Below are 22,337 nucleotides of genomic sequence, written 5' to 3'. Positions count from 1 at the left end.
AAAAAAAAAAAAAAAAAAAAAAAAAAAAAAAAAAAAAAAAGAACTGAAGAATGTAATTTTTGGATTGAAAAGGCCTATAAAATACCTAAGACAGTGACCAATACCTCCCTGTTTCCCCTCCGCCAAAAAACCCCACCCCAACATTAAAGAACAACATCATGAAATATCAGAATATCAGCAATAAAGAAAACCCTACAAATGCCCAGAGATTCAAACGAAATACAAAGGATCAGGAATTAGAATGACATCAGCTTCTCAACAGCACCATATGAAAGTAGAGCGATGTTTTCAAAATTGGGACAGGAAATGATTTCTAATTAATGTCCCATACCCAGCCAAACCAGCAATCAAGTGTGAAGGAAGAAAAGTGACATCTTAAATGGGCACAAGCTCAAAAAGCAACTGCATCTTATGGGGCCTGAATCTTAGACACTTTTGGGAGCCTTCTTCAAGAAAAAGGTGTAAAATTACAAAAACTGTACATAATTGGGTATGAAAGTACATATGTATTCCACAAGAGATGGCCTAGATAGAAAAAAAAAAGTGCATATGTATTTAGAATGAGAAAATAAATCACAACAGACAGGGACCGTGGAGGTTCTAGACTCTTGCTTTTCAGATGTGCTTAGAAAATTTACCCCAAATGCTTCTTGAGGGCGGCCTGCTTTTTCTTCCCCACTCAACAGCTCCATGCAATTAGCAGCACTCAGAGGGCCCCCATGAGTTTCCTTGGCTCCAGAAAATGTCTCCTTGGTGATGACTTCTCAAACAACTAAACAACTAAAGAAAACGTAGCAATTCCTACACCCTGTTCCAGGGGGAGGGAGAAAAGACTGGTCAAGAAGGGAAATGTAAAGATCATGGTGTATCACATGCCTTAGTTGGGAATAATATATACATGGTCATGATCATGTAAACGCCAAACACTGACATATCAGAAATTTAGGATATAACCATATTGGGAACTTAAAAGAAAGGGATGTAAAGGTGAGAGGGAGGGTGGGGGTGTAAAGGAGCTAAACCCCTCATCCTTTCTGGTAGGATGTCAATAGATGTCATCCAGAACTGGAAAAGAGAAGAAGAAATGGCCAGTATTTGCATATTATTTAGGATATGTTAATATCAGAAAAACACAACCCAAAGCATTGAAGTAATTGCCGCTAGGGTTATGTATTCAGTATAAACTCAGTAAAAACCTTCTACAACGAATGACTTCTAAGATTATACATTGATTTATGTTGACCAAAGTAGAAAATTAAAAAAGAAAGTAATACTCCTCAAGAGGAGTGAGGCAAAAAGCTAACAGAAATAAAATGAAAGCGCTTCTGCTAAACTATCCGACATTCGGTGTTTCTCAAAATGTATTCCCGCAACCACCTGCCCTCAGATGACCTGACGTGCCAGTCCGTAATGGAGATGTATAGACACAGCCCAGACCTACATAATTAGCAGTTCTCAGAGTGGTCCTTGCACTCTACCATTTAAAAAAGTTCCCCTAGACCCACTGCAAAACAAACTGTAGTAAAACAAACAAAAAACCAAAACAAATAATCTATTTAGAGACAGGATCTATGACTCATCAAACACACTATGGCAGACACTGCTGGCTGCCTACCCAATGTTCATTCTCTCCCCTGCCTTATTAACAAAATTCCTATTTTGTTATTATTATTATTTTTTGAGACGGAGTTTTGCTCTTGTTGCCCAGGCTGGAGTGCAAGTGGCATGATCTCGGCTCACTGCAACCTCTGCCTCCTGGGTTCAAGCGATTCTCCTGCCTCAGCCTCCTGAGTAGCTGGGACTATAGGCGCCTGCCAGCACGCCCGGCTGATTTTTTGTGTTTTTAGTAGAGATGGGGTTTCACCAGGTTGGCCAGGCTGGTCTTGAACTCCTGACCTCAGGTGATCTACCTGCCTTGACCTCCCAAAGTGCTGGATTTACAGGTGTGAGCCACTGTGCCCGGCCCAAAATTCTTATTTTGATGTATTGGCAACGTGTCCATCTAAAACACTAGATTCTCTCAATTTCCCTTACCGTTAACAGTATGTATGTGACATGGTTCTGACCAATGACATGTAAGAAGTCTTTTGGGGTGGGCTACCAGAAAAACTGTTATTATTATTATTTATTATAAAGAAGGACAGGCCAGGCGCGGTGGCTCACACCTGTAATCCCAGCACTTTGGCAGGCTGAGGGGGCAGATCACGAGGTCAAGAGTTCAAGACCAGCCTGATCAACATGGTGAAACCCCATCTCTACTAAAAATACAAAACTTAGCTGGGCATGGTGGCACATGTCTGTAATCCCAGCTACTCAGAGGTTGAGGCAGAAGAATCACTTGAACCTGGGAAGCGGAGGTTTTAGTGAGCAGAGATCGTGCCATTGAGTGAGACTCCGTCTTGAAAGAAAGAAAGAGACAGAGACAGAGAGAGAGAGAGAAAGAGAGAGAGAAAGAAAAGAAAAGAAAAGAAAACAGAAAAGACAAGACAAGACAAGACTCTACTGGCACATGCCTCTGCCGTCTTTGTGCTGCAGCTTGGGGAAGTGGGGATGAAAGCACCATGCTAAGGAGGGTGGTGCGGGAAGACAGAAGGAACCTGTCTCAGATGACGTTCACATCGGAACCCCTTTCCCAGCCCCAGCCTTCTCACCTCCAGACTTCTCGTTCTCTGAGAAAAACAAACTCCTTACTTGTTTAAGCTGCTGTAGCAGGGTTTTCTGTTCTTGTAGCTGAATGAACTTCTAATGACATCTCACACTTTTTCAGATGTTTATCTGACATATTTATCTGACCACATTTTATGTATGCCTGCTAAGGGCACTGTGCTAGGAATAAGACAAGTAAAGCTCTGTGTCTTTAGCCACTATAATAACGGCTACAGTTAGAAGGTCCATAGGCATTTGAGGGAGGTTATGTTTGCTGTCACAGACCTCAAACCAAAAAAGTACATCGAAGTCAGTCACTGGATTTATACATTTGGCAAATTCTCAAGGGACCACATGACAGAAGGAGCAATAATCTGAACATTGTTTGTAGCTCCAATTCTTCAATGAAGTAGATTTGGGGAAGCAACATGAGGTACTTGCTTTATTTTTCTTGAATCCAATTTTCTTCTTGAAAAACCACAAGATTGGACTTGACAATCTTTAAGATTATACCCAGCTCTAAGATATTTTTGTAATTATATGGAACAAAGCTGGGCGTGAGATATACCAAACAAGAGAGTTTCTAAGTTTAGATTCTAACAATTCAAGTCAGAAAACATATTAAGTGTTCAAGAAAAACAAATCACAATCTTCCATCACAAAATTCAACAAGAACAACGAAAACCACTCCAGAGGCAGCTGTGGCATTCTGGAAGGAATGCTGGTTTAAGTTCTGGCTCTGCCATTGAATTACTGACGAACCCTGGACCACATACACAATATCTCTGTTTCCATCTCCTTGTTTTTGAAATGCGGATTCTTATCTTCCCTGAACAGTGCTGTTTACAAACATCACCTTGTGCTCTGTAAAGCCTCATTATGATTTCAACAACCAGCAAGATAATGGCTTAGGATATCTAAGTCCTGGCAAGGAGAACGCGGGTGTGTACCTTGCTATATTCAGTTGAACTCTGCATCACATACAGGAGGCTGATACACCTTTTGACTTTCCTTTTTCCTCCAGTGGTGTAGCTTGTGGTCATTTAATTTTTACACAAGAGAACAGAAAAGAGAGACAAAATTCGCTAAAATTCGTATAGTCTCTTTGTGTTTGTTTCTAGCCTCAGTGAAGGTTTCGAGGAGAGGGCTGGCTGGTTAAAAGTGTAGAAGCTTAAGAGTTCAAAGAAAGTGTGAGGAGGACAGCACTCACCTGTGGCCTCTAATTGTTCATATTCAGTGTGGTCTCATACTGGGAATAATCTAGTGTTTGTCTTATGACCTGTCTATAGAAACAAATATGGAATGTGTCTATAATATATAATAGCCATTAGTTGATGACACACTAGTGACTTCAATTCTATTACAATAAAAAGTTTTGTAATAGCAAGGACTTTGACTAGGGGAGTGACTCTATGTGTGGTGAAACTGTCCTCACCCATTTTACGTTTGAGGAAAAGAGATAATCTTTTGATTACACCCAACACAGGTAACATCTGTACTTTGAACAGTTAAGTATGGCAGCTGATGTTTAACTGAAGGTACGGGGGAGATGAGAAACAGGAATAACTGGTGCCAAATGTGAGATTCAATAGCTTTGCCTCGGCCATCACAACCAACACCGACCAGAAGGGTGTGGGAGGAACTCATGGAATAAATGGGAACAGGTGTGGCCTGAGGATAAGTAAGTTGGGACACTGTTTCCATCTTCATGAAGATGTGAGAGGAAATCAAAGCTCTCTAAAAAGAAGGAAATGGAATGCTTGGCTCCTGTAATATCATAACAAATAATGCACAGCCAGAGGTCATGCCTCACCTTCTGCTTATCTCAGGCACCTCCGCTTGTAAAATCAGTGGGCCATATGCAATAAAACCTTCGTATCACTTCCATATCTTTTCCATATCTTTTCCCAGAAACCCCAGGAACAGAGGGAGCCAATATCCTTATTAAATCAAGAAGCTCACAGTCACGAAGAGCTAAGCGTGACGCTACTGGGCCCCTACCTAACCATGTGTCCCGATTCTTTCCATAACTCCCCACTGCACAACATCCAGGTTACACTGAAGATATTACACATCCGGTTAAAAACAGTACACGTTTCTCATGAACAATAAGCCATCCTTCCTATTACAATGAGTGTAAAATTGCAGGTAAAATGCTGTAGGCAGGTCTGTTCGGAAGGCTATGCGACCCTAGGAGACAAAAAGGCGCGGGAGGAGAAAGCGGCAGAGAACGTGAAAGAAGTGGCCATTTCTGCAACTTTTAGGAGAGCTACCTGCCCTCAAATTTTGAAAGGGTTTCTATTTCTTAAAGTGCTAGGTTTCCCTGGCTGAAACTCACATCTTTCTTCCCTCTAGGACTGGATCAAAGTTTCAGAGGTTGTTTCTCTGGCCCTAGACAGAGCCACCCCCGCAAATTTCTCCCCCACTGCACCTGACATCCTCTTCTATCCCTGGTTCCATTAGCGGAAGCTAAGCGCTGGCTCGAGGGACTTTATCCACCGCCGCGTTATTAGATTCCAGGCTTCCTGGCCTCAGGAAAGGATCTGGCTCGTGTATATTTGTGTATCGCAGCTAACAAGGAAAGGCAGTTGGGGTACCAGTGCCCAGAGCTATGTGAGCTGTGACTGGACACAGCCCAGGGGCCAGATGGCATCCCCAGGGGCGCGCGTCCCCGGACTCACGGGGCAGACGGAGGTCGGGGGCTTCACACCTTCCCCTCACCCGGCAACGCGGCAGACCTGACTCGCGGGGGACCGAGGAATATTCATTCCAGGGCCGCGGCCAGCCGGACAGAGGCACTTGGGGGCGGTGGGAGTAGTGTGCGCACCAGTTCTGAAGCCCGGAGGGGGCCCCAGGTGGGCTTCCGCGACACCAGGGCCCTCCATCCCCTCCCGTCCTGCCCTAGCGGAGCCTCCAACCCTGTCCCAGAACCCCTCCCAGTCCGTAGCCCCTCCCTGTCCGCGTCCCCTCCCCCGCAGGTCCCCTGCGAGTCAGAACCCCCTCTCCATCACAGCCCCGCTCCTTGGCGGGGCCCTCTCTCCCTTCGAGCCCTCCTCCAGGTTCCAGCCCCCTGCGGGTACGGACGTCTGACCTGTGCCCAGCGCCTCGCAGCCGTCTGCAGCCCGCGCCGCACGCCAAGTGCGTCCGCCCAGAAGCAGGTGCAGCTCCAGGCCCGCCCCGCCCCGCTGCGCCCCGCCCCGCTCCACTCCTCCAGGCCTGGCAGCAGCCAGCCGCTTTCCACCCTTGACCGCCCTTCCCGGTCCCGGCCAGCGTGCGGGGCCTCTGTCGTCAGGTCCGCACTTCCTCCAGGCCCTTGACTTTCCCCTGGAGATGTCTCTGGCCCCAGGAACTCCCTAAGCTGTATGCTTCAGGAGGGGCTGGTTCCTGAGTCACCCAGGAGGACTGCAACCAACCGTGACCTCCTGGGATGCAAAGAGATCGCAGGGCCTGGGAGGCGGCGAGGATCCCGAGCAGAGGCTGTGGCTCTGAAGAGTGTTTGTTACCAAGCCAGGCAACTACTACGAACACACCCAGAGAAACAGCTACAGATCACCGTCCAGCAAAGGAAGAAGGCGCCAACCGTCCATCAGGGTCCACAACCCAGTTTTCCTAGTTTAAGTTTGGTGGCTAACTTTGAGTGTCACTTCATTCATTCATTCATTCTTTCATTCGTTCAGCAAATCTGCCATGTTCCAATCTGATAGCAGATCTGACAGGTGGGCACAGTTCTAGGTGCCGATTAAGAAGGAGACAAAGTTCCTGTCCCGGAGAACGGGGCTTCCTGCTGAGGAGGCATGACTTTCTTTGTGGTATTGTGCTGTCGCAGCAGTATCCTCTTGTATAAGCTACTGAGAGGTGAAGCTGGCTGGGCTTCTGGGTAGGATGGGGACTTGGAGAACTTTTCTGTTTAGCTAAAGGATTGTAAACACACCAATCAGCACTCTGTGTCTAGCTAAAGGTTTGTAAACACACCAGTCAACACTCTGTAAAAATGCACTAATCAGTGCTCTGTGTCTAGCTAATCCAGTGGGGACCTGGAGAACTTTTCTGTCTAGCTAAAGGATTGTAAATGCACCAATGAGCGTTCTGTGTCTAGCTAGAGGTTTGTAAACACACCAATCAGCACTCTGTAAAAATGGACCAATCAGCACTCTGTAAAAATGGACCAGTCAGCACTCTGTAAAATGGACCAACCAGCACTCTGTAAAATAGACCAATCAGCGCTCTGTAAAATAGACCACCTGATGTGGGCGGGGCCAAATAAGGGAATAAAAACTGGCCGCATGCGCCAACAGTGGCAAGCTGCTTGGGTCTTGTTACATGTTGTGGAAGGTTTGTTCCTTGCTCTTCGCAATAAATCTTACTGCTGCCAACTTTTGGGTTTGCGTTACGTTTGTGAGCTGTAAAACTCAGCGGGAAGGTCTGCAGCTTCACTCTTGAAGCCAGCGCTAGCGAAACCACGAACCCGCAGGCAAGAACAAATCTGGAAGCTCCACCTTTAAGAGCCCTAACACTCAATGCGAAGGTCTGCAGCTTTACTCCTGAAGTCAGCGAAACCATGAACCCCCGGGGAGGAACAAACAACTTCGGACACACCATCTTTAAGAGCTCTAAGACTCACTGCAAAGGTCTGTGACTTCAGCCCTGCAGTCGGCAAGGCCGTGAACCCACTGGGAGGAACGAACAACTCCGGATGCCACCTTTAAGAGCTGTAACACTGGCTGCGAAGGTTTGCGGCTTCACTCCTGAAGTCATGCAAGACCGTGAACCCACCAGAAGGAAGAAACTCCGGACACATCTGAACATCTGAACGAACAAACTCCGGACACACCATTGTTAAGAACTGTAATACTCATCGCGAGGGTCCGCAGCTTCGTTCTTGAAAGCCAGACCAAGAACTCCCCGGAAGGAACCAATTCCGGACACACTAGGAGGTTGGTCTCGTGGAATGGTTCTGCACTCTGTGTGTGTGTTGCCCATCAACCCTGTGCACAATATTAAAAGAACGCAAGCGGTAACTCCCCCTCTCAGACCTACTGTTAAGAATCCAGGGCTGATGCACCTATTAAAAACTGCTCAGGAGGCCTGGGGAAGTCGGGATTGAGAACCACGGGTCTAGATCTCTAAGATGCCTGACAGCTTATTCCACTGTTGAGGGTACTGGCAATCAGGAACGGCTTCATGGCAGAGGTGTTTGTATTTGGGTTTTAAAGCAGGGCCACAGATACACATTAGCAGTGCAGAAGCACACAGGATCCAACGGGCAAGCCTCTTGACCAAATGGCTCTCCCTTCCTGTAAAGTCAAAATCACTGTGAAGGATAAGGCATTAACTGGAGCAGGTCTTTCCCTGGTAAAAAAGAGTGAATGGGATCTCTTGGGAGGTGGTAATGGCCAAGAGGTAGTGCCATCAGTTAAAAGGATAATGGAGTCATGCACCTTGGAGGATGTGCGGCACGCAGGCAGGAGCTGGGAGGGCATCTTTTAAATTTGCCATCAGCTCGGGAAGTTAATCACACGTATCCTAGCACTTGTTCACACCCATTGTTTTAGAAATCGTTGATAGAGTGGAGTCCTGGATGCCTGTTACCCTGGGAGAGGCTGTCCTCTGTCACCAGGTCCCTTTTATGGACAGGTATGTTCTTTAGTAATATTTACCTTGCTTATGATGAAACAAAGGTGTGACCTCTTAATTGTATAGTTAACTGGTGGGTAGAGATGCTTTTTTCTTTCCTTTTCTTTTTCTTTTTTTTTTGAGACGGAGTTTTGTCTTTGTTGCCCAGGCTGGAGTGCAATGGTGCAATCTCGGCTCACCACAACCTTGGCCTCCTGGGTTCAAGCAATTCTTCTGCCTCAGCCTCCTGAGTAGCTGGCATGACAGGCATGCGCCACCACGCCCTACTAGTTTTGTATTTTTAGTAGACTCGGGGTTTCTCCATGTTTGTCAGACTGGTCTTGAACTCCTGACCTCAGGTGATCTGCCCACCTCGGCCTCCTAAAGTGCTGGGATTACAGGTGTGAGCCACCTCGCCCGGCTGAGATGCTTCTTAATATTAAAAAATGTAAACAAAATTATTTCTGCCTCAAATTATAATAACCAGGTGCCAGAACAAAACCAGTTTTTAATTTTGTGTGTGTGTGTGTGTGTGTGTGTGTGAGAGACAGGGTCTCACTTTGTTGCCCAGGATGAAGTTCAGTGGTGCAATCATAGGTCACTGCAGCCTTGACTTCCCAAGCTCAAGAGATACTCCTGCCACAGCTTCCTAAGTAGCTGGGACTATAGGTGTGCATCAACATGCGTGGCTAATGTTTACATTTTAAAAAATTTCAATAGTTTTTGGGGAACAGGTCATTTTTTGTTATATGGGTAAGTTTTTCAGTGATGATTTCTGAGATTTTTGTGTACTCATCACCTGAGCAGTGTACACTGTACCCAATGTGTAGTTTTTTATTCCTCACCCTCCTCCCTCTTTCCCCGAGTCCCCAAAGTCCATTTAATCTTTTTCTTTCTTTCTTTTTTTCTTTCTTTTTTTTTTTTTTTTGAGACAGAGTCTTGCTCTGTTGCCCTGGCTGGAGTTCAGTGGTGCAGTCTCGGCTTACTGCAACTTCCGTCTCCCAGGTTCAAGCCATTCTCCTGCCTCAGGCTCCCGAGTAACTGGGACTACAGGCGCGTGCCACAACGGCTAATTTTTTGTATTTTTAGTAGAAATGGGGCTTCATTATGTTAACCAGGATGGTCTCAATCTTCTGACTTCGTGATCTGCCTGCCTCAGCCTTCCAAAGTGCTGGGATTACAGGTGTGGGCCACCATGCCTGGCCTATTATATCATTCTTATGCTTTTGCGTCCTCATAGCTTAGCTCCCCCTATAAGTGAGAACATACGATGTTTGGTTTTCCATTCCTGAGTTACTTCACTTGGAATAATGGTCTCCAATTCCATACAAATTGCTGCAAATGCCGTTATTTCATTCCTTTTTATGGCTGAGTAATATTCCATGGTGTAAATATATCACATTTTCTTTATCCACTTGTTGGTCAAGGGGCATTTAGGCTGGTTCCAAATTTTTGCAATTGTGAATTCTCCTATAAACATGCAGATGCAAGTGGCTCATATAATGACTTCTTTTCCTCTGGGTAGATACTCAACAGTGGGACTACTGGATCAAATGGTAGTTTTACTTTTAGTTCTTTAAGGAGTCTCCATAAAGTTTTCCACAGTGGATGTAGTAGTTTATATTCCCACTATCAGTGTAAAAGTGCCCTTTTCATCACAATCTTGCAAACATCTACTATTTTTTGACTTTTTAAATTATGGCCAGTCTTGCAGAAGTAAGGTGGTATTTCATTGTGGTTTTAATTTGCATTTCCCTGATAATTAGTGATGTTGAGCATTTTTTTCCCCACGTGTTTGTTAGTCATTTGTATATCTTTTGAGAACTGTCTATTCATGTTCTTTGCCCACTTTTTGATGGGATTATTTCTTTTTTTCTTGCTGATTTGAGTTCCTTGTAGATTCTGGATATTAGTCCTTTGTAGGATGCATAGTTTGCGAATATTTTCTCCCATTCGGTGAGGTGTCTGTTTACACTGCTTGAGTATTTCTTTTGCTGTGCCGAAGTGTTTAATTAGGTCATATCTATTTTTGCTTTTGTTAGTTTTGCTTTTGGGTTTTTGGTCTTGAAATTTTTGCCTAAGTCAATGTCTAGAAGAGTTTTTTCCAGTGTTATCTTGTAAAGTTTTTATGGTTTCAGGTCTTATGTGTAAGTCTTTGATCCATCTTGAGTTGATGTTTGTATGAGGTGAGAGATGAGGATCCAGTTTCATTCTTCTGTATGTGGCTTGCCAGTTATCCCACCACTATTTGTTGAATAGGGTGCCCCTTCCCCACTTTGTATTTTTGTTTTCTTTGTTGAAGATCAGTTGGTTGTAAGTATTTGGCTTTATTTCTGGGTTCTCTATTCTCTTCCATTGGTCTATGCGCCTATTTTTATATTGGTAACATGCTGTTTTGGTACTGGTTTAAATCTTGCAGGATAGTTTGAAGTCAGTTAATGTGATGTCTCCAGATTTTTTTTTGTTTCGTTTTGCTTAGTCTTGCTTTGGCTATGTGGGGTCCTTTTTGGTTCCATATGAATTTTAGAATTGTTTTTTTTTCTAATTCTGTGAAGAATGATGGTACTTTGATAGGAATTGCACTGAATATGTAGATTGCTTTTGACAGTATGGTCATTTTCACAATATTGATTCTACCCATCCATGAGCATGGGATGTGTTTCCATTTGTTTGTCATCAGTGACTTCTTTCAGCAGTGTTTCGTAGTTTTCCTTGTAGAGGTCTTTCATCTCCTTGGTTTTATATATATGTCTTAGATAGTTTTTATTACCTTGAGGTATGTCCCTTCCATGCCAATTTTTCTGAGGGTTTTAATCATAAAGCAATGCTTTATGATTTTATATATGTGTGTATATATATATATGCACACACACACAACAGTTTTCTCTATATATATTGCAGCTGTTGTAAAAGGGATTGCGTTCTTGATTTGTTTCTTAGCTTGGTCATTGTTGGTATTTAGTGGTGTTACTGACTTGTGAACATTTATTTTGTATTCTGAAACTTTACCCAATTCACTTATCCAATCTAGAAGCCTTTTGGATGAGTCTTGAGAGTTTTCTCGGTATACAATCTTATCAGTGAACTGCAAGTTTGACTTCCTCTTTACTGATTTGGATGCCCTTTCTTTCTTTCTCTCTCATGTCTGCTTGCTTTGGCTAGGACTTCCAGTACTATGTTGAATGAAGTGGTGAAAGTGAGCATCCTTGGCTTGTTCCAGTTCTCAGGGGGAATGCTTTCACCTTTTCCCTGTTCAGTATGATGTTGGCCGTCGGTTTGTCATAGATAGCATTATCTTGAGATATATCCCTTCTATGTCAATTTTTCTGAGGGTTTTAATCATAAAGCGATGCTGAATTTTGTCAAATGCTTTTTCAGCATTGATTGGGATAATAATGTGATTTTTGTTTTTAATTTTGTTTACTGGATATATTACTTTTATTGACTTATATATCCCTGCATCCCTGGTATGAAACCCACTTGGCTACTGCTGTATTATCTTTAAAATTTTTTTTTCTTAAGTTATTGGGGTACTGGTGGTATTTGGTTACATGAGTAAGTTGTTTAGTGGTGATTTGTGAGATTTTGGTGCAGTCATCACCCGAGCAGTATACACTGCACCATATTTGTAGTCTTTTATCCCTTGACCCCCTCCTACTTTTCTCCCCAAGACCCCACAGTCCATTGTGTATCATTCTTTGCCTTTACATCCTCATAGCTAACTTCCACATATCAGTGAGAACATAAGATGTTTGGTTTTCCATTCCTTAGTTACTTCACTTAGAATATTAATCTCCAGTTTCATCCAGGTCACTGCAAATGCTGTTAATTCATTCCTTTTCATGGCTGTGTAGTATTCCATACATATATATGTATCAGTTTTTTTTTAATCCACTCATTGATTGATCAGCATTTGGGTTGGTTCCACAATTTTGCAATTGTAAATTGTGCTGCTGTAAACATGCATGTGCAAGTATATTTTTCAAATAATGACTTCTTTTCCTCTGGGTAGATACCTACTAGTGGGATTGCCAGATCAAATGATAATTCCCCTTTTAGTTCTTTAAGGAATCTCCACACTGTTTCCATAGTGGCTGTAGTAGTATACATTCCCACCAGCAGTGTGGAAGTGTTCCTGGTTCACTGCATCCACGCCAACGTCTACTGCTGTTTTTTTGATTATGGCCATTCTTGCAGGAGTGAGGTGGTATCTCATTGTGGTTTTGATTTGCATTTCCCTCACCATTAGTGGTGTTGAGCATTTTTAAATATGTTTGTTGGACATTTGTATATCTTCTTTTGAGATTTGTCTATTCATGTCCTTAGCCCACTTTTTGATGGGATTGTTTGTTTGTTTGTTTTTTGAGACAGAGTCTTGTTCTTGCTGCCCAGGCTGGAGTGCAATGGTGAGATCTTGGCTCACTGCAACCTCCGCCTCCCAGGTTTAAGTGATTCTCCTGCCTCAGCCTCCCAAGTAGCTGGGATTACAGGCACCTGCCACCACGCCTGGCTCATTTTGTATTTTTTTTTTTTTTTGAGATGGAGCCTCGCTCTGTCACCCAGGCTGGAGTGCAGCGGCTCACTGCAAGCTCTGCCTGCCGGGCTCACGCCATTCTCCTGCATCAGTTTCTCGAGTAGCTGGGACTACAGGTGCCCGCCACCACGCCCAGCTAATTAAAAAAAAGTATTTTTAGTAGATACGGGGTTTCACCATGTTAGCCAGGGTAATCTCGATCTCCTGACCTCGTGATCCACCTGACTCGGCCTCTCAAAGTGCTGGGATTACAGGTGTGAGCCACTGTGCGTGGCTATTTTTTTCTTACTGATTTGTTTGAGTTTGTTGTAGATTCTGGATATTAGCCCCTTTGTCAGATGTGTAGATTGTGAAGGTTTTCTAGCACTCTGTAGGTTGTTTACTCTGCTGACTGTTCCTTTTGTGGTGCAAAAGCTCTTTAGTTTAATTAGGTCCCAGCTATTTATCTTTGTTTTTACTGCATTTGCTTTTGGGTTCTTGGTAATGAAATCCTTGCCTAAGCCAATGTCTAGGATGGTTTTTCCAGTGTTATCTTCTATAATTTTTATAGTTTCAAGTCTTAAAGTCCATGATCCATCTTGAGTTGATTTTTGTATAAGATGAGAGATGAGGATCCAGTTTAATTATCCTACATGTGGCTTGCCAATTATCCCAGCATCATTTGTTGAATAGGGTGTCCTTTCCCCACTTTGTGTTGTTGCATGCTTTGTCAAAGATCAGTTGGCCCTAAGTATTTGGGTTTATTCCTGGGTTTTCTATTCTGTTCAATTGGTCTATGTGCCTATTTTTATGCCAGTATCATGCTGTTTTGGTGACTATGGCCTTATAGTATAGTTTGAAATCAGGTAGTGTGATGCCTCCAGGTTTGTTCTTTTTGTTTAGTCTTGTTTTGGTTATGTGGGCTTTTTTTTGGTTCCATATGAATTTTAGAATTTTTTTTCTAGTTCTGTGAAGAATGATAGTGGTATTTTGATGGGGATTACGCTGAATTTGTAATTACTTTTGGTAGTATGGTCACTTTCACAATATTGATCCTACCTGTTCATGAGCGTGGGATGTGTTTCCATTTGTTGGTGTCATCTATGATTTCTTTCAGCAGTGTTTTTTTGTTTTCCTTGTAGAGGCCTTTTGACTCCTTTGTTAGGTATATTCCTAAAGTGTTTTGTTTTTTTTTTTTTTTTTTGGCAGCTGTTGTAAAAGGGGTTGAGTTCTTGATTTGATTCTCCGCTTGGTCACTGTTGGTGTATAGAAGAGCTATGATTTATGTACATTAATCTTGTGTCCAAAAACTTTGCTGAATTCTTTTATCAGTTCTAGGAGCTTTCTGGAGGAGTCTTTAGGGTTTTCAAGGCAAACAATCATAACATCAGCAAACAGTGACAGTTTGACTTCCTCTTTACTAATTTGGATGCCCTTTATATCATTCTCTTGTCTGATTGCTCTGGCTAGGACTTCCAGTACTGTGTTGAAGAGGAGTGGTGAGAGTGGGCATCCTTGTCTTGTTCCCGTTCTCAGAGAGAATGCTTTCAACTTCTCCCCATTCAGTATTATATTGGCTGTGGGTTTGTCATAGATGGCTTTTATTACATTGAGGTATGTCCCTTGTATGCTGATATTGCTGAGCGTTGTAATCATAAAGTGATGCTGGATTTTGTTGAATCCTTTTTTTTTCTGCATCTATCGAGATGATTGTGTGATTTTTGTTGTTAATTTTGTTTATGTGGAGTATGACATTTATTGACCTGTATATGGTTAAATGGTCCTTGCATCCTTGGTATGAAACCCACTTGATCCTGGTGGATTATCTTTTTGATATGTTGTTGGATTCAGTGAGCTAGTATTTTGTTAAGGATTTTAGCATCTGTGTTCATCAAGGATATTGATCTGTAGTTTTCTTTGTTGATTGTGCCCTTTCCTGGTTTTGGCATTAGGGTAATGCTGGCTTCACAGAATGAATTATGGAGGGTTCCTTTTTCCTTTATCTTGTGGAATTGTGTCAAAAGGATTGGTACCACTTCTTTGAATATCTGGTAGAATTCTCCTATGAATCCGTCTGGTCCTGGACTTTTTTTTGTTGATAATTTTAAAATTACCATTTCAATCTCACTGCTTGTATTGGTGTGTTCAGGGTATCTAATTCTTTCTGATATAAGTTAGGAGAGTTGTATTTTTCCAGGAATTTATCCCTTTCTCCTAGGTTTTCTAGCTTATGTGTGTAAAGGTGTTGATAGTAGCCTTGAATGATCTTTTGTATTTCAGTGGTGTCAATTGTAGTATATCCTGTTTTGTTTCTTAGTGAGGTTATTTGGATTTTCTTCTTTTCTCGGTTAATTTTGCTTAATGGTCTATCAATTTTATTTTATCTTTTCAACAAACCAGTTTCTTGTTTCATTTATCTTTTTTTTTGTTTGTTGTTGCAGTTTCATTTAGTCTGCTCTGATCTTCGTTATTTCCTTTTTTCTGCTGGGTTTCAGTTTGATTTGTTCTTGTTTCGCTAGTTCCTTGAGGTGTGACCTTAGATTGTCTATTTGTGCTCTTTCAGACTTTTTGATGTAGGTGTTCAGGGCTATGAACTTTCCTCTTAGCACCACCTTAGCTGTATCCTAGAGTTTCGACAGGTTGTGTCATTATTGTCATTCAGTTCAAAGAATTTTTAAATTTCCATCTTGATTTTGTTTTTGACCCAATTCTCATTCAGGAGCAGGTTATTTAATTTCCATGTATTTGCTTGGTTTTGAATGTTCCTTTTGGAGTTGATTTCTAGTTTTATTCCACTGTGGTCTGAGAGAGTGCTTGATGTAATTTCAACTTTCTTAAATTTATTGAGGCTTGTGTTATGGCCTATCACATGGTTTATCTTGGAGAAAGTTCCATGTGTTGTTGAATAGAATGTGTATTCTGCGGTTGTTGGATGCAATGTTCTATATATATCTGTTAAGTGAATTTGTCCCAAGGTATAGTTTAAATCCATTGTTTCTTTGTTGACTTTCTGTCTTGATGACCGGTTTAGTGCTGTCAGTGGAGTACTGAAGTGTCCCCCACTATTATTGTGTTGCTATCTATCTCATTTCTTAGGTCTAGTAGTAATTGTTTTATAAATTTGGGAACTCCAGTGTTAGGTGCATATATGTTTAGGATTGTGATATTTTTCTGTTGGACAAGACCTTTTATCATTATATAATGTTCTTAACTGCTGTTGCTTTAAAGTTTTTTTGCCTGATGTAAGAATAGCTACCCCTGCTTGCTTTTGGTGCCCATTTGCTTTGCAAGAAATGCCTTTTCCCAGCCCTTTACTTTAAGTTTATGTGAGTCTTTATGTGTTAGGTGAGTCTCCTGAATGCAGCAGATAGTTGGTTGGTGAGTTCTTACCCATTCTGTGGTTCTGTATTTTTTAAGTGTAGCATATATAGGCCATTTACATTCAATGTCAGTATTGAAATGTGAGGTACCATTGCATTCATCATGCTCTTTGTTGCCTCAGTACTTTGTTTTTGCTTTTTAGCTTGTATTTTTGTTTTATAGGTCCTGCGTGATTTATGCTTTAAAGAGGTTCTGTTTGGATGTGTTTCCAGGATTTGTTTAAAGATTTAGAGCTTCTTTTAGCAGTTCATGTAGTGGTGGTTTGGTAATGGTGAATTCTCTCAGCATTTGTTTGTCTGAAAATGACTGTATCTTTTCTTCATATATGATGATTAGTTTTGCTGGCTACAAAATTCTTGGCAATCATTTTGTTTGAGGAGGCCGAAGATAGGGTCCCGATCCCTTCTAGCTTGTAGGGTTTCTTCTGAGAAATCTGCTGTTAATCTGATAGGTTTTCCTTAATAGGCAACCTGGTGCTTCCATCTCACAGCTCTTAAGATTCTTTCCTTTGTCTTAACTTTGGATAACCTGATGACAATATGCCTAGATAAAGATGTTTTTGTGATGAATTTCCCTGGTGTTTTTTGTGCTTCTTGTATTTGCACGTCTAGGTCTTTAGCAAGGCTAGGGAAGTTTTCCTCAACTATTTCCCCAAATAAGTTTTCCAAGCTTTTAGAATTGTCTTCTTCCTCAGGGGAGCACTGATTATTCTTAGGTTTGGTCATTTGGTCATTTAACATAATCTCAGACTTCTTGGAGGCTTTGTTTATATTTTCTTACTCTCTTTTTTTTGACTTTGATGGATTGGGTTAATTCAAAGATCTTGTCTTTGAGCTCTGAATTTTTTTCTTCTACTTGTTCAATTCTGTTGCTGAGATTTTCCAGAGCATTTCACATTTCTAAAAGTGTGTCCAAAATTTCCTGAATTTTTGACTGCTTTTTCTTTAAGTTATCTATTTCCTTGAATATTTCTCCCTTCACTTCTTGTATCATTTTTTGGATTTCCTTGCACTGGGATTTGCCTTTCTCTGATCCTCTCTGATTAGCTTAATAACAAACCTCCTAAGTTCTTTTTCAGGTAAATCAGAGATTTCTTCTTGATTTGGATCCATTACTGGTGAACTAGTGTGATTTTTGGGGGGTGTCAAAGCGTACCTTGTTTTGTCATATTACCAGGGTTGGTTTTCTGGTTCCTTCTTATTTGGGTAGGCTCTATCAGAGGGAAGGTCTAGGGCTGAAGGCTGTTGTTCAGACTTTTTTCTCCCATGGGGTGTTCCCTTGATGTAGTGCTCGCCCCCTTTTCCTGTGGATGTGGCTTCCTGTGAGCCAAACTGCAGTAATTATTGTCTCTCTTCTGGGTCTAGCCACCCAGCGAGTCTACCCGGTTCCAGACTGGTACTGGGTGTTGTCTGCACACAGTCCTGTGATGTGAACCGTCTATGGGTCTCTCAGCTGTGGATACCAGCACCTGTTCCAGTGGAGGTGGTGGAGGATGCAGTGGACTCCGTTAAGGTCCTTAGCCCCGATGGTTTAATGCTCTATTTTTGTGCTGGTTGGCCTCCTGCCAGGAGGTGGCATTTTCCAGAAAGCATCAGCTGTAGTAGTGTGGGGAGGGACTGTGGTGGGCGGGACCCTGGAACTCCCAAGATTAAATTCCCTTTATCTTCTGCTACTAGGGTGGATTGGAAAGGACCATCAGGTGTAGGCGAGGCTTGGCGTGATGAGCTGAGACTCTCCTTGGGCGGGTCTTGCTGTGGCTGCTGTGGGGGATGGGAGTGAGATTCCCAGGTCATTGGAGCTGTGTACCTAGGAGGATTGTGGCTCCCTCTGCTCAGTCATGCTGGTTGTCCGGGGAATGGGGGGAAGCCAGCAGTCACAGGCCTCATCCAGCTCCCATGTAAACCGAAGGGCCACTCTCATTCCCACTGTGCCTCCCACAACAGCCCTGAGTCTGTTTCCAGGCAGAGGGTGAGATGGACTTGAAAACTTATTGGAGGCTTTCTGCCTCCTAACTGTGAAAGAAAAGGGCTTTAGTTTTTCCCCCTGCCTGTGAAGTCTGTGCGCCAGATTCATGCCCTCCCCCAAGTTCTGGCCAAGAAGCTTCTCGCCCCTTTCAAATTGTTACAGAGTTCCGCTAGAGAATTCCTTCTCCCTGTGGAGTTTTACCCCCTGCTCCTCTGGCCATCCTCCCGATGGATCCCTGTGGTGTCAGGCAGGAATGGACTGCTTGGGGACCCACGGAGCTCCCAGCGCCTTTCTGGTGCTTCCTGTACGCCTGTATTTCGCTCAACTCTCTAACTTGACTCAGCTCCAGGTAAAGTTAAACTTCTCCCACAAACAGACCTTCAGCTTCTCTAGTGGGGGTGTGTTTGGGAAAGGAGAGAGTCTCCCTTCCCACTTCTGCAGTTGGGGCACTCACAGTATTTAGGGTGTCTCCTCGGTCCTGCAGGAGCGGTCTGATTCCTTCCGAGGGTCTTTGGATCCTCTCAGGATTGCTGGTTTTTTCTTCCAGTCAATCTGGGCTAAAAATCACAGTGCAAACCTCTGCATGCTGCCTTGTTTGTAGCTGCAATCTAGTCCTGCCTCCCATCTGCCATGATCCCAAAATCCACCTGTATTATCCCTTTGATATGCTGTTGGATTCGGTTAGCTAGCATTTTGTTGATGATTTTTGCATCTATGTTTATCAGGGATATTGGTCTGTAGTTTTCTTTTCTTTCTTTTTTTTGGTTATGTCCTTAACTGGTTTTGGAATTAGGGTGATATTGACTTCATAGAATGATTTAGAGGCATTCCTCTTTCTTTATCTTTCGGAATATTTTCAGTAAGATTGATATCATGTCTGATAGAATTCAGCTGTGAATCTATCTGATGCTGGACTTGTTTCGTTGGCATTTTTTTTTTTTTTTTTTCCCTGAGAGGGAGTCTTGCTCTGTTACCCAGGCTGGAGTGCTGTTGAGAGGTGAAACCGGCTGGGCTTCTTGGTCTGGTGGGGTGTTGGGGAAATTTTCTGTCTAGTTAAAGGTTTGTAAATGCACCAATCAGCGCTCTGTGTCTAGCTAAAGGTTTGTAAACACACCAATCAGTGCTCTATAAAAACAGACCAATCAATGCTCTGTAAAATGGACCAATCAGCAGGATGTGGGCAGGACCAAATAAGGAAATAAAAGCTGGTCACCCCAGCCAGCAGCAGCAACCCACTGCAGTCCCCTTCCAGGCTGTGGAAGCTTTGTTCTTTTGCTCTTCACAATAAATCTTGCTGCTGTTCACTCTTTGGGTCTGTACTACCTTTACGAGCTGTAACACTCACTGCGAAGGTCTGCAGCTCCACTCCTGAAGTCAGCAAGACGACGAACCCACACTGGGAGGAACTGTGAACTTGAGATGATTTAGGGTATCTGGTGGAAGAAATTTTAAGCATCAAAGCATTCAGAGGTCATCTGACTGTTTCTAAAAGCCTATGTTCATTTGCATAAGCAAAGGGAACTTATATTTAAAAGAGAAGCAGAGCATGAAAGTTTGGAAAATTTTCAGCCTGACCATATTTTAGGAAAGAAAAACCCATTTTCTTGGGAGAAATTCAAGCCTGCTGCAGAAATGTGCATAGGTAAAGAGGAGCCAAATGTTAATAGCCAAGACAACGGGGAAAGTGCCTCCAGGACACTTCAGAGACCTTCATGGCAGCCCCTCCCATCACAGGCCTGGAAGCCTAGGAGGAAAAATGGTTTTGTGCACCGGGCCCAGGGCCCCACTGCTCTGTGCAACCTTGGGACATGACGCCGTGTGTCCCAGCCACTTCAGCTCCAGCTTTGGCTAAAGGGGCCAAAGTATAGCTTGGGCCATTGCTGCAGAGGGTGCAAGCCCCAAGCCTTGGGGGCTTCCAAGTGGTATTGGGCTTGCAGGTACACAGAAGGCAAGAGTTGAGGTTTGAGAGCCTCTGTCTAGATTTCAGAGGATGTATAGAAACGCGTGAATGTCCAGGCAGAAGTCTGCTGCAGGGGCAGAGGCTTCATGGAGAACCTCTACTAGGGCAGTGCAGAGGGAGAATGTGGGGTTGGAGCCCCCACACAGAGTCCCCACTGTGGCACTGCTTAGTGGAGCTGTGAGAAGACAGTCACCATTCTCCAGATCCCAGAATGGTAGATCCACCAACAGCTTGCACCGTGTGCCTGGAAAAGCCGCAGGCCTACTCAATGGCAGCTCTTGAGAGCAGCTATGGGAGCTGAGCCCTGCAGAGTTACATGAGCATGTTGAGATCAGCTTGGTTGGGGAGACCCTAACCCAGCAGTGCTAGAGGAATTAAAGACACACACACACAGAAATATAGAGGTATAGAGTGGGAAATCGGGGGTCTCACAGCCTTCAGAGCTGACAGCCCCGAACAGAGATTTACCCACATATTTATTAACAGCAAGCCAGTCATTAGCATTGTTTCTATAGATATCAGACTAACTTAAAGTATCCCTTATGGGAAACGGGATTAACTAAAAGTATCCCTTATGGGAAACCAAGGAATGGGCCGAAATAAAGGGATGAGTTTGGCTAGTTATCTGCAGCCAGGAGCATGTCCTTAAGACACAGATTGCTCATCCTGTAGTTTGTGGCTTAAAAATGCCTTTAAACAGTTTTCTGCCCTGGGTGGGCCAGGCGTTCCTTGCCCTCATTCCAGTAAACCCACAACCACCCAGCGTGGGTGTTATGGCCATCATGAACATGTCACAGTGCTGCAGAGAGTTTGTTTATGGCCAGGTTTTGGGGGGCCTGTTCCCAACATGAGCATAGCTGCCTAAGGCCTTGGGAGCCCACCCCTTCCATTAGTGTGCCCTGGATGTAAGATGTGGAGTCAAAGGAGATTATTTTGGAGCTCTAAGATTTAATGATGTCTCTGTTCGGTTTTGGACTTGCATGGGGCCTGTAGCTCCTTTCTTTTGGCCAATTTGTATCTTTTGGAGCAGGAGCACTTACCCAATACCTGTATCCCCATTGTATCTTGGAAGTAACTAACTCATTTTTGATTTTACAGGCTCATAGGTGGAAGGGACTTGCCTTGTTTCAGATAAGACTTTGGACTTGCGGGGACTGATGTGAACGCATGATTGATTTTGAAATGTGACAAGGACATGAGATTTAGGAGGGGTTGGGGTGAAATAATACGGTTTGGCTCTGTGTCCCCACCCAAATCTCATGTTGAATTGTAATCTCCAGTGTTGCAGGAGGGGCTTGGTGGGGGGTGATTGGATCATGGTGGCAAATTTCCCCCTTGCTGTTCTTGTGATAGTGAGTGAGCTCTCATGAGGCCTGATTGTTTAAAAGTGTGTAGCACTTCCCCCTTTGCTCTCTCTCTCCTGCCATCATGTGAAGATGTACTTGCTTCCCTCTCGCCCTTCCTCCATTATTGTAAGTTTCCTGAGGCCTCCCCAGTCATGCCTCTCATATAGCCTGTGGAACTGAGAGTTGATTAAACCTCTTTTCTTTATAAATTACCCAGTCTCAGGTAGTTCTTTATAGCAGTTTGAGAATGGACTAACACAGCAGCCTTCCTTTTAGCTAGGTGGAATTATATGACTAAGTTCAGGCCAATGGGCTGTGAGTGGAAGTGATACAGGCAACTTCCGGGTGGTGTCCTGCAAAGAAGAGAGTGTGCCCATCTTCTCCCTTTCCCCTCTCCTGCTGCCTGGAAGATGGTAATGCGTCATCTTAGATCAATGTTAGGGCAAAAGGAAGCTAGATCCTTGGATAGTTTCACACAGTGGTCTCTTACTAGTGTAGACTACTAAACTAGTGTCCGCTAGTGCCCACCTGGAATGACCACCTCCAGATTGTTAGGTGAAAGATAAATAAAATTATGTCTATGTAAGTCACAGTTACTTGAGGTTTTTGTTATATGTAGCTAATTCCATATCCTAACCAAATCAGAACATCTCCCCTTCTACTTTACATGATAAATGAAAGTTAAAGATGGGTTAAAGAAAAATCTCAATATACCATTCAATTTGCCCAATAATCAGTTTAGGAACTCCACTGTACAGAATTAGTAGATAAGAATAATCTTGAAGATCCTTATTGCAGCATTGTGCAAGATAGCAAATGTCTGTCAACATGGGAGTAGTTAAATATAGCATGCATTTTATTATATTTCTGCAATGTGTTACATTGAAAAATGATGAATTAGATTAATGTTTAT

At 43.2% G+C, this 22,337-nt stretch overlaps 1 protein-coding gene across 1 annotated transcript in view; it reads right to left on the bottom strand.

The window, feature by feature from the left end:
• TMEM45B (transmembrane protein 45B) overlaps positions 1-5,849 on the bottom strand; it is a 42,082-nt gene extending 36,233 nt beyond the window's left edge. The window contains exon 1 of the mRNA XM_025358249.1: positions 5,738-5,849. The gene's annotated coding sequence lies outside the window, so the exon portion shown is untranslated. The remainder of the gene's footprint in view (positions 1-5,737) is intronic.
• Between the last annotated feature and the right edge of the window lie 16,488 nt (positions 5,850-22,337).

Source organism: Theropithecus gelada, chromosome 14 (assembly GCF_003255815.1).
Source record: "Theropithecus gelada isolate Dixy chromosome 14, Tgel_1.0, whole genome shotgun sequence".
Lineage (NCBI taxonomy): Eukaryota > Metazoa > Chordata > Mammalia > Primates > Cercopithecidae > Theropithecus > Theropithecus gelada.
The sequence above is the reverse complement of the archived record's forward strand: the minus strand, read 5'-3'. Positions and strand labels throughout refer to the sequence as shown.